We start from the raw sequence: 13,544 nt of genomic DNA, 5'->3' as shown, positions 1-13,544 counted from the left end.
AGGCAGCTGTAGAGATTAAGTGGATATTATTCTAGGGTTAATTGCCCCTTTCAACATCTCATTAAACAGATTTCAAGTAACTTATGGTTTAAAATAAATAAATAAATCAGTAGTGGTGGAAAGGGAACTGCCCATCACCAAAAAACTCTGACCAAAGAAATTGGGCCACCAAGTAGGAGAAATAATAAGGTCTTCAGACAATTGTAAAGCATGGCTTCAAGAGAAAAGAAAGCTAAAACAGAAGTAAAAAAGTACCAAGTAAGTAAAAGTAATAACGTCAGTTCATGACATCTACATATACCATTTTCAAACCTGAAAATGCAGAAGATTAAGAGCTGAATCATTTTAGAACTGACTTGTCCTTGGGTCAGATAAGTAAGCTATGAACATGGTGGAATATGTGTGCTTTCACTACAAATCTTTTGTTTTATAATGAAGCTTTTGATTGTTTACTTGGTTGCATCATACTTCTTTGGGAAAAAGATCTTGTCTTGAGCACTGGAATGTACAATGCCATTACAAGCAAGGACAAGGTAGCTTGAAGGAACCTGAAACACATGTCCCATCTGTCTTTACAGCCTGTCTTTTACAATCCTGGCATGAGAATACAGATTCCTCAAATAAAAGACAAAATAGATAGAGGACCAAACAAAAATCCCAAATAGCTAAAGAAAGAAATGAAGTATTTTACTCATCCACAGCTCAAGCGGAGCTGGCTCCAAGAATGATGGTGATTCTGTGCCATTTGCTTGAGTTATTAGGCATAGCCAGTCAAGAAACTTGGCAAAAGCACTGAAAAGGAACTAAAAGTGTCAAAGGATAAGGAAGCAGGATGTGCGGTTTTCAGTGCCTGTCTACTCTTGCTTCTCTCTGAAAATGCTTTTTCCTTCCCCCTAGAATACATCATTGCACCAGAGACACCATTAGTCTCACATACCATAGACAGGAACTGCCACTTATCAGTACATACAAAGAAAAGGTTTACCGTCTTAATAGGTATTACACCTGGGTTGTCAACTGATCCACGAAAGTACATGTATGGTATGGCGATGCATTCAAAGGGGTTCTCCAGGAATTAAGAAAAAGAAAATAGTTAAATATTACATTATTATAATTATATTCCCAAATACCTTTCATTAGTTATAACGTCTCATTTTCGCTAGGGAGCAATCATTAGGAGAAATAAAACGGTCGCTGTCCTATCAGTACACACAAAACCTGTCCTAATCACATAGCAGGACAAGTTACTTCACATCTCTGAGCTAAAGAGCTGCCTCCTCTCTACTCTGCTTATCAGGGTTTATCATCCGGAATACAGTATAATGTGATTTTCAGTTGAATCTCTGTAGGAATAGAGTTCTTGAGGAGACATGAAGTACAGACAGACAGGACACACTGTGGCAATAGAGACTTCATACAATTGCTGCTGCTCATTAGTTGTATCACCACCCTCCTCTCTGTATTTCAGATCTCCTCATGAACGCCCTTCCTACAGAGATTCAGCTGAAGATCATATTAAACTATATTCCTGATCCCTGACAAGAAGAGCAGAGAGGAGGCTGAGGCAGATCTTTGGCTCAGTGTTGTGAAGTAACTTGTCCTGCTGAGTGATTAGGACAGGTTTTCTGTGTACTAATAGGATGGTGGCCATTTTATTTACCCTGATTATTGCTCCCTGGACAAAACAAGCCATTATAACTAATTAAAGGTATTTGGGAATATATTTATAATAAGTTAATATTTTTAAGTATTTTCATTTTTTTCATTCCTGGATGAACTCTTTAAAAGGAATCTGTCACGAGTTTTTTGCTGCCCACAGTTTTAAATCCTAACAGCTCCAGCACATGCAGAGTCCATATTCATGAGATCAAGGCTCTTCCTGCCCACCTGCCGCTGTTTTTTTTCCATATGAATCAGCAGCAGGTGGGAGGGGAGGGTAATGAGCTCATGAATATGGGGACTCGATTGGCATGTGTTGGAGCTGGTTAGCACATGATTTTAGCAAAACTAAAGAAAGTGACCCAGCATTTTGCTAACCCGATCTGTCACTTGTTTATGTTCCCCTTAGTTAGAACACCATAAAATTAGTGACAGATTCCCTTTAACCCCTTAAGAACCTTGCCATTTTTCACCTTAAGGACCAGGCCATTTTTTGCAAATCTGACATGTGTCACTTGTGGTGGTAACTTTAAACCGCTTTTACTTAGCCAGGCCTTTCTGAGATTGTTTTCTCGTCACATATTGTTTTCTCGTCACAGTGGTAAATTTGAGTCAAAATATTACATTTTTATTTATAAAAAAAATACCAAATTTACCCCAAATTTGGAAAAATTCTCTATTTTCAAAATTTCTATTTCTCTGCTTTTAAGGCTACATGCACACGACCGTATGTGTTTTGCGGTCTGAAAATTGCGGATCCGCAAAAAAAACAAAAACAACGGATGACATCCATTGTAACAATGCCTAAAACGGACAAGAATAGGACATGTTCTTTTTTTTTTGCGGGGCTACGGAACGGACATACTGATGCGGACAGCACAAGGTGTGATGTCCGCATTTTTTGCAGACCCAATGAAATGAATGGGTCCGCATCCTATCCGCAAAAAACCCTGCAAAAAACGGAACGGACAGGGAAACAAAATACGTTTGTGTGCATGTAGCCTAAAACAGATAGTGATACCTCCTAAAATAGTTATTAGTTTACATTTGCCATATGTCTACTTCATCTTTGGATCATTTTGTAAATTACACTTTCTTCTTTTGGGACGTTAGAAGGCTTAGAAGCAAATCTTGAAATTTTGACGAAAATTTCCAAAACCCACTTTTTAAGGACCAGTTCAGGTCGGAAGTCAATTTGAGGCTTAAATAATAGAAACCACCCAAAAATAGCCCCATTTTATAAACTACACCCCTCAAGGTATATAAAGCTGATTTTACAAACTTTGTTAACCCTTTAGGTGTCGTACAATTATTAAAGGGCTTCTGTCACCCCACAAAAGTCATATATATTTTTTTGGATAGTTACATTCCTTATAGCGCGATATAGGAGAATATAATCTTGTCACTTACTTTCATGCGGCCGTTTCTTTAGAAAACGAAGTTTTATAATATGTAAATCCGGTCTCTACCAGCAAGTAGGGCGTCTACTTGCTGGTAGCCGCAGCAGAAAACCGCCCCCTCGCCGTGTTGATTGACAGGGCCAGCCGTGATCTCCTCCTCCGGCTGGCCCTGTCAGTATTTCAAAAATCGCGCGCCTCTGTTTATTCGGCGCAGGCGCTCTGAGATGAGGAGGCTCGTCTCCTCAGAACTCCCTCAGTGCGCCTGCGCCGATGACATCACCGAAAGAGAAGACGTCATCGGCGCAGGCGCACTGAGGGAGTTCTGAGGAGACGAGCCTCCTCATCTCAGAGCGCCTGCGCCGAATGAACAGAGGCGCGCGATTTTTGAAATACTGACAGGGCCGGCCGGAGGAGGAGATCACGGCTGGCCCTGTCAATCAACACGGCGAGGGGGCTGTTTTCTGCTGCGGCTACCAGCAAGTAGACCCCCTACTTGCTGGTAGAGACTGGATTTACATATTATAAAACTTCGTTTTCTAAAGAAACGGCCGCATGAAAGTAAGTGACAAGATTATATTCTCCTATATCGCGCTATAAGGAATGTAGCTATCCAAAAAAAAAAAAAAAAATGACTTTTGTGGGGTGACAGAAGCCCTTTAAAGGAAAATGGAGATGAAATTTAAGGTACCATTTTAGGGTACATATGATTTTTGGTTGATCTATATTACACTTTTTGTGAGGCAAGGGAACAAAAAATAGCTGTTTTGGCACAATTTTTTTGTTATTTACAATGTTCATCTGACAGGTTAGACCATATTCTGAAAGCCATAGTATATATATATTTTTTGGGATACTGTTATGTAGGGGCTCATTTTTTTCGGTATGAGATGACAGTTTCATTGGTACTATTTTAGGGTGCACATGACTTTTTGATTGCTTGGTATTCAATTTTTTGTGATGTAAGTTGACACAAAGGCTTTTTTCAACACTTTTTTTTTCACAGTGTTCACCTGAGGGGTTAGGTCATTTGGTATTTTTATACAGCAGGTTGTTAAGGATGCAGCGATACCTAATATGTCAACTTTTAAGTTTAAGTTTTACACAATAACAGCATTTTTTAAACAAAAAAAAAACTTTTTTAAAAATTTTTGGGCGATTGTCTTAGGTAGGGTCTCATTTTTTGCGGGATAAGATGACTGATTAGTACAATTTTGGGGTGCGTATGACTTTTTGATCGCTTGGTATTACACTTTTTGTGATGTAAGGTGACAAAAAATGGCTTTTTTTTAGCACAGTTTTTATTAAAAAAAATTTACGGTGTTGACCAGATGGGGTGGATCATGTGATATTTCTATAGAGCAGGTTGTTACGCACGCGGTGATACCTAATACATTTTTTACAATTTTATATGTCTCTTTTTATGGGAAAGGGGCTTTTTTTTTTTATTGAAACTTTAATTTTTGTTTTATTGTTAAAAACACTTATTATTTTTTATTTTTGTCCCTCTATGGGACTTCAACATTGCAGGGTCTGATCCCTGTTTCAATGCAGCACAATACATCTGTATTGTACTGCACTAACTATCAGTGCATTAAACAGTGTAATACACTGATAGTTTGCCTATGAGATCCAGCGTGGGGGCTGGGCCTCATAGGCCTCCGTACATGCCGCACCCCAAGGCCTTGGAACGGCTTGGGGCTGCCATGGCAACCATCGGGTTCCCGCCACCGCAGCGCGGGAACCTGAGGGCTAAGGACAGGGAGCGCAAACCTCCCATATGCCGTGGTCAGCGCTGACCGCGGCATATGAGGGGTTAACCACCGGCATCAGCGTTATCACTGATGCTGGTGGATGCAGCAGGGATCCGGCTGTGAGTAACAGTCAGATCCATGCTGCTGATTGCAGGACCGCAGGAAGAGAATACTCGCCCTGGGGCACAAAGTACCGACCATTTAGGATGAGCATTCTCGTCCTGGGTCCCTAAGGTGTTAAACATCTTGCTGCAGTTTTGATGCCACTTAAAACAGTGGTATAACAACAGTAGTCCAACATATGAAAAGAAAGGGGGGGGGGGGACAAGCAGTCACACACATTTTTGGACCAGTGAGCTACAAGTATTTTAAACTGCATAGGGGCTCATGCACATGTGCAAAGCCATTTTTGAGGTCCACAAATCAGAGATAATGGATCACAGAAAACGGATATGGGCCACATTCTACATAATGGAACATTCTGCCATCTATAGAAATGTTCTATTCTGGTCTGTAAATGTGTTCTATTACTTTGCAAGGCCACATAACGTACATATGGATGTGGATTGTGGACTATACACAGTGTGCTGTCCGCATCTTTTGTGGCCCCACTGAAGTGAATGGGTTGGCATCCGACCTGCAAAAAATGCAGATCGGATGCGGATAAAAAACACGGTCGTGTGCATAAGCCCTAAGTGAAGTAGGAGTCTAGCCTTTTACTTAAAGGGGTTGCGTCACAAAACACCAGCACCTGGATCCTTTTGTAACTGTATATCATTTGTAACTATGTAATTAATAATGTAGTATAGCCAGTGAGCTATCCTCTGGATAGATCATCAGCATCTGATTGGCAGGCCTCCGACACCCAGGACCTCTGCCGATCAGCTGTTTGTGAAAGCCCAGTGACGTAACAACAAAAATTACTGGTGTCTTTATTTATATCACCCCACCATATGATGAGACATTTTCCAGACAATCGGAAGAGGTATATAGTTGGGTGTAATCAGCATAGAGATGTTTTTTTCATCATAATAGAACACAGCACCCATTATAATGGAAAAAACAGCCCATACAAAAAGACCACTATACAAACATAGACAGCTATCCTATAAACTGATAGAATCCTACAAGGGTTATGAATAGGGCTGCAAATTCATACTTACTACATATAATAGATCTATAAACACCCATCCCCCCCCTTCCATTGGCTGTCGTCACTACCAGCTCTGGTAAAAAAAGACAACATATTTTCTCTAGTCACTATGTCTGGACAGTCTTGCTCTCCGTTTCCTTTCCATATCCTCATACACTTTAATTTGTTGAAGGTACAGAATCCATTCATTTATCGAGGGTGGAGAAACAGAACCCCAATGTCTGACTAAAATAACTTTTGCCACCATCAAACCCCTCATCCAGATCTGTCTAACCCGGGACGGGACTTCCATATCTAACGCATAATCTCCCAACAGCACTGTCACCATCCCAGGGCTATACCTCGAGGAGGACTCCTTTTGTAGGGCTTCAAAAACTTGTTCCCAGTACCTTTTTATTTTACTACATTCCCAGAGTAAATGCCTGAAATCCGCATTCACATACCCACATTTCGGGCAGCAGCAGTCTCGGCCTTCATTCCGGGAAAATTTTGCTTGGATTTTTGGTGTATAGTACAACAGGTGAAGGATCTTAAATTGAATTAATCTATGGGCGTTAGAAAATGTAACCTTTCTCACATTCCTGTAGATACTAGGCCATTGTAATGGTGAGCAATGCAACTCTTGCTCCCATTTACTTGAGCTTTTATATAGTTACAGTTGCCAATGCTGTTCGCAATTTACTATATAGGCTAGCCATCTTTACTCTCTCACCTATCTGGGAGTAACAATAATCAAAAAGTACATTCTCCCGTGGACAAATATAACCTTTATTCCTAGAGGCCTCATATGCGTGTTTTAAAACGTGAATACATAAACACATCTAATAATGTATTATCCGTGAAGTTATAATCAAAGAAGGATTTAAAGTGTCCACGTACAAAAAGATGACACATATTAACCACCCCCCTACGTGACCAGTAAGCAGAATCAGTGATTTTAAAGAATTCCGTCAAGTTCCTGTTCTCCCACACAGGGGTAAAAGCAAAAGAGTGGGAGACTTTCAAAGTCCTCTTAAGCTTATTCCAGACCATTTGTAGGGACCAAGGGATCAATAAGGACTTCCTCACCCCCAAATAGCCAGACTCCAAACATGAAAAAATATTCTCTATTGGTTTCCCCAGAACCTGCAACAGATATTGTGCTAATAAACGATCAGTGAATCTACAACACCGCTGAACCTGTGCACACAAATAATATCCCTGAAAGGGAATGATAGCCCACCATCTAATTCTGACAACCATAGATATTTTTGTTTTATTCTCACCCTCTTTCTTCCCCATATTAGATTGTTAAAAAGACTCTCCAGTCTATAAAAAGATATCATCGATCCAAACTGGGGAAGCACAAATCGGGTACATCACAATAGGAAGGATAATCATCTTAATCAGCGCTATTCGATCCGTCTGAGCCAGAATCAATTTCTGCCAAGCACATATTTTAGACTTTACTTTGTTCAGGACCGGAGCTAAATTAAGCTCATAAAACCTCTTTATAGGAAGACCAATCTTAATCCCCAAATAGTCCAGGGTATCATTCGGAGCAAGAACCTTTAATTCGCTCCCCTCATCTACGGCTTTGCGGTTAAGCGGGAGGAGTGATGACTTGGACCAATTAATCAAATAGCCCGAGAATCTACCAAAGTCCTCTATTACTGCCATCACATAAGGGAGAATTTTCCATCCTCGGTCCAAAAACAAAATAACATCATCGGCATAGAGGCTTATTTTATCACTCACTCCTGCCACCCCAAAGCCGTCTATACTATTATCTAAACGGATCTTACAGGCCAATGGTTCAATAAATAAAACAAAAAGAAGGGGAGAGAGAGGGCAGGGCATACCTGTCTCATCCTACGCCGCATCATAATTGGGGAGGAACAAATACCGTTGATGTTTAACCGGGCTAACGGCTGTTCATATAGCATTTGAGTCATCTCTATAAATACGGTCCCCAATCCAAAGTGAGACATAGTAGCCCACAGAAAAGACCACTCCATCCTGTCAAACGCCTTTGCGGCATCTAGAGACAGGATGGAGTGGTCTACACTACCCCCAACCGAGAGGTTCAAATACACCCTATAGAGACTGTATTTGTCGGCCCGGAATGAATCCAGTCTGATTATTATGTACCAGAGAGGCTATGACCCTTTTCAGGCGATTAGCCAATATTTTGGCTAAGATCTTATAGTCTGTATTTAAGAGCGATATGGGTCTATATGATCCTATATCGCATCCATCTTTATCCTTTTTCAACACCAGGGTAATCACTGCCTCTCTAAATGATGGGGGCAGAGCGCCAGATACACAGGATTCATTCAGGACCCGCAAAAGAATCGGAAGGAGTGATTTAGCATGGTACCTGTAGAGTTCAAATGGCAAGCCGTCAGGGCCAGGGGATGAATTATATTTCAGTAGTGGAAGAAACGATCGCAACTCCTCCAGATCAATAGGGCGATCCAACATTTCCCTATCCTGTAGTTCTAACTGGGGAAGTCCTAATTGTTGTAGATATTGCTCCATATCGTGCCGTCTAAGCGTAATATCCGACTGAAAGAGCACAGAGTAATATTCCACAAATTCCTCCCTAATCAGCGCTGAGGATCTCACCCTATTACCTTTTGAGTTCCTGATCTCACTTATACTAGTAGCCTCTCTCTGATTAGCAACCAACCGTGCCAAGAACTTTCCTGTTTTACCCGATTTACAGAAGCGATTTTGACCCTGGAAAAGAAGCTTATGTTGAGCTTTACTATTTAAAAGTATCTTGAACTGTGCATTGGCCTCTTTTAACTGGGTTATGTTTTGCTCATTATGGTTAGCAATCAATACACCCTGTAATCTCCTAATTGTCTCTGTCAACTGTTAATTTTCGAAAAATATATACCCCTTATATGGGCCTTCAATGCATCCCATACATAATGAATATGTGTCGAGCCTACATTTAATCCCTAGAATTCCTGTATTTCATGATCTACCTGACCCTGCTCTCCTATCACATCCAGCCAGTGCGAATTCAATTTAAAGGTTCTGCCTGAGGCTGGAGGATCCACCTCTCTGAGCGAGATCAGGACTGGAGAGTGATCTGATATTCCATGAGGTTCGTACTTCATTTTCAAAATTTGATGGCACAAATCCCAACTTGCAAAAGCCAGATCAATACGGGACGATGACCCATAGGACTGGCTAAAGCAAGAATAAATTATCTTATTGCCATAGAGGTGGCGCCAGATATCAACCAGTGCCAGCTCCTGGCAAACCGAGCTCAAAGTAGATCCAGTCCGACCTTGCCCAGCAGAGATAGAAAAGCGATCCAACCCAGGATCAAGTACAGAGTTAAAGTCTCCGGCTACCAGTAAGGGACAGGGTTTTTTTGTGGCCAAATATTTAGTTAATAAAGAGAAAACAGTTGATTTATATGGTGGAGGAATATAGATAAACGCCATTATAATCTCCTGCCCTTCCCAATATCCATGCAAGAAGACAAATCTACCTTCTTTATCAATCATGCTATCCACTGGTAGAAATTCCATACCACCATGGATATAGACACTAACCCCTCTTGAATAGGAGGAGAAGTAAGCATGATATTCAAAAGAAGCCCATTTTCTTTTCAATATATAGAGCCTGTCCACTGTTGCATGGGTTTCTAACAATACAACAATTGCCGGCAAATGGCGGGCCACCTGATCAAACACCACCGTCCTCTTCACCCTGTCTCCCAACCCTCTCACATTCCAGAATAGAATATTACCTGACATAGACAATTAATGACTGATAATCCTGATCTCCCATCTAGGAGAGAGACACACAAGTCCACAAAGCGAGTGACGACAGCCAATCCCTCCCCAATACCCACCCCCAAAATACCCCCTCCATGGTGGATAAGGCAAAGCACATTACCCATCAACCTCTTCCAATCCACCAAAACTCCCCCCAAACCACTTTTCCCCCTGATCTCCCTCCTTCCACAACCTTATTTTCTTTATAGCCCTGCCGTGTCCAGCCATTGAGCAGCCTCCGCCTGTGTGGAAAAAAAAACCGGACCATATCATTAACCCCTTAAGGACACAGCCTTTTTACACCTTAGGACCAGGCCATTTTTTGCAAATCTGACCAGAGTCCCTTTAAGTGCTGATAACTTTAAAACGCTTTGACTTATCCAGGCCGTTCTGAGATTGTTTTTTCGTCACATATTGTACTTCATGACACTGGTAAAATGAAGTCAAAAAAATTATTTTTTTTGCACCAAAAAATACCTAATTTAACAAAAATTTGGAAAAATTTGCAAATTTCAAAGTTTCAGTTTTCTCTACTTCTGTAATACATAGTAATACCCCCAAAAATTGTGATGACTTTACATTCCCCATATGTCTACTTCATGTTTAAATTGTTTTGGGAATGATATTTTATTTTTTGGGGATGTTATAAGGCTTAGAAGTTTAGAAGCAAATCTTGAAATTTTTCAGAAATTTACAAAAACTCAATTTTTAGGGACCAGTTCAGGTCTCAAGTCACTTTGCGAGGCTTACATAATAGAAACCACCCAAAAATGACCCCATCTAAGAAACTACACCCCTCAAGGTATTCAAAACTGATTTTGCATACGTTGTTAACCCTTTAGGTGTTGCACAAGAGTTATTGGCAAATGGGGAGGAAATTTGAGAATTTCATTTTTTTGTCTAATTTTTCATTTTAACCTATTTTTTCCACTAACAAAACAAGGGTTAACAGCCAAACAAGACTGTATTTTTATTGCCCTGACTCTGCCGTTTACAGAAACACCCAATATGTGGCCGTAAACTACTGTACGGCCACACAGCGGGGCGTAGAGTGAAAGGTGCTCCGTTTGGTTTTTGGAAGGCTGATTTTTATGGACTGGTTTATTTATACCATGTCCCATTTGAAGCCCCCCTGATGCACCCCTAGAGTAGAAACTCCATAAAAGTGACCCCATCTAAAAAACTACACCCCTCAAGGTATTCAAAACTGATTTTACAAACTTTGTTAACCCTTTAGGTGTTGCACAAGATTTAATGGAAAATAGAGATACAATTTCAAAATTTCACTTTTTGGGCAGATTTTCCATTTTAATATTTTTTTTCCAGTTACAAAGCAAGGGTTAACAGCCAAACAAAACTCAATATTTATGGCTCTGATTCTGTAGTTTACAGAAACACCCCATATGTGGTCGTAAACAGCTGTACGGGCACACGGCAGGGCGCAGAAGGAAAGGAATGCCATACGGTTTTTGGAAGGCAGGTTTTGCTGGACAGTTTTTTTTTTTTACACCATGTCCCATTTGAAGCCCCCTGATGCATCCCTAGAGTAGAAACTCCAAAAAAGTGACCCCATTTTAGAAACTACGGGATAGGTTGGCAGTTTTGTTGGTACTAGTTTAGGGTACATATGATTTTTGGTTGCTCTATATTACACTTTTTGTGCGGCAAGGTAACAAGAAATAGATTTTTTGGCACGTTTTTATTTTTTGTTATTTACAACATTCATCTGACAGGTTAGATCATGTGGTAATTTTATAGAGCAGGTTGTCACGGACGCGGCGATACCCAATATGTATACAATTTTTTTTTATTTATGTAAGTTTTACACAATGATTTCATTTTTAAAACAAAAAAAATGTTTTAGTGTCTCCATAGTCTAAGAGCCATAGTTTTTTCAGTTTTTGGGCGATTATCTTAACCGCCTCACGTCCGCCCATAGGATATAAACGTCCTATGGGTGGACGTCTATTTCTGACAGCACGTTTTAAAACGTCCTGTCAGAAATAGCAGCTGCACGCTAATCGTGCAGCTGCTGATCGGGTTGCCCGCTGTCAGTGACAGCAGGGCAACCCTAAGACAAGGCAGGGACAGTTCCCAGGTGTCCCTGCCTTCACGATCGCTGCAGACACAGCGCTCACCGAGCGCTGTGTCTGCAGAGAAGGAAGCGCTGTGCGCTTCCTGTTCCGGCCCGGCGGTCATGTGACCGCCGTGACCGGAGAGTGCAGGGGCTGTGTGAGGTCTCTCAGAGACCTCGATCAGCCCTGCACTGAGGCTGTACAGCGCAGGATTGCTGCTGTACAGCCTCTATAGGGGTGCATTTGTCCTGTAACTGGGGCTACTATCTCAGCCCCAGTTACAGGAGAAATCAACTGTGAAAAAAAAAAGAAAAAGTGAAGCAAATGTCCCCCAGAGGTCTTGTATGACCTTATGGGGGACGAAAAGTGTAAAAAAAAATAAAAAAAATAAAGGGTTGAAAAAATAAAATAAAATAAAGTTTCACATGTAAAAAAAAAAAAAGTTCCCAAGTTAGGAATAAAAAAAAAAAAATTAAAATAGAAAAAATAAAGTAAAATAGACATATTTAGTATTGCCGCGTCCGTAAAAACCAGCTCTATAAAAATATCACATGACCTAACCCCTCGGGTGAACACCGTAAAAAAAAAAAAAAAAAAACGGTGTCAAAACAAGCAATTTTTGTCACCTTGCATCACAAAAGGTGCAATGCCAAGTGATCAAAAACGCGTATGTCCCACAAAATGGTACCAATAAAACCGTCACCTCATCCCGCAAAAAATGAGCACCTACATAAGAAAATCTCTCAAAAAATAAAAAAACTATAGCTCTTAGAACATGGAGACACTAAAACATAATTTTTTTGGTTTCAAAAATGCTATTATTGTGTTAAAGTGAAACAAATAAAAAAAAGTATACATATTAGGTATTGCCGCGTCCGTAAAAACCAGCTCTATAAAAATATCACATGACCTAACCCCTCGGGTGAACACCGTAAAAAAAAAAAAAAAAAAAACTGTGTCAAAACAAGCAATTTTTGTCACGTTGCATCACAAAAGGTGCAACACCAAGTGATCAAAAACGCGTATGTCCCACAAAATGGTACCAATAAAACCGTCACCTCATCCCGCAAAAAATGAGCCCCTACATAAGAAAATCTCTCAAAAAATAAAAAAACTATAGCTCTCAGAACATGGACACATTAAAACATAATTTTTTGGTTTCAAAAATGCTATTATTGTGTAAAACTTTAATAAATGAGAAAAAGTATACATATTAGGTATCGCCACGTCCGTAACAATCTGCTCTATAAAAATGTCACTTGACTGAACCCCTAAGGTGAACGCTGTAAAAATAAATAAATAGAAACTGTGCTAAAACAACCAATTTTTTGGTCACCTTGCCCCATAAAGTGTTATATTGAATGATCAAAAAATCATATGTACCCAAAAATAGTACTAATAAAACTGGCACCGTATCCCCTAGTTTCCAAAATGGGGTCACTTCTTGGGAGTTTCTACTGTAAGGGTGCATCAGGGGGCTTCAAATGGGACATGGCATCTAAAAACCATGTGGAGTTCCTTTCCTTCTGCGCCCTGCCGTGTGCCCATACAGCAGTTTACGACCACATGTGGGGTGTTTCTGTAAACCGCAGAATCTGGGTAATAAATATTGAGTTTTGTTTGGCTGTTAACCATCGATGTGTTAGAGAAAAAAATTGATTAAAATGGAAAATCTGCCAAAAAAGTGAAATTTAAAAATTTGATCTCCATTTTCCTTTAATTCTTGT

General features: G+C 40.3%; 1 protein-coding gene across 1 annotated transcript in view; it reads right to left on the bottom strand.

The window, feature by feature from the left end:
* DROSHA (drosha ribonuclease III) overlaps positions 1-13,544 on the bottom strand; it is a 351,648-nt gene that overhangs the window by 136,528 nt on the left and 201,576 nt on the right. The gene's annotated exons all lie outside the window — the stretch shown is intronic.

The sequence above is a fragment of the Bufo bufo genome, chromosome 5 (assembly GCF_905171765.1).
Source record: "Bufo bufo chromosome 5, aBufBuf1.1, whole genome shotgun sequence".
Taxonomy (NCBI): Eukaryota; Metazoa; Chordata; class Amphibia; order Anura; family Bufonidae; genus Bufo; species Bufo bufo.
The sequence above is the reverse complement of the archived record's forward strand: the minus strand, read 5'-3'. Positions and strand labels throughout refer to the sequence as shown.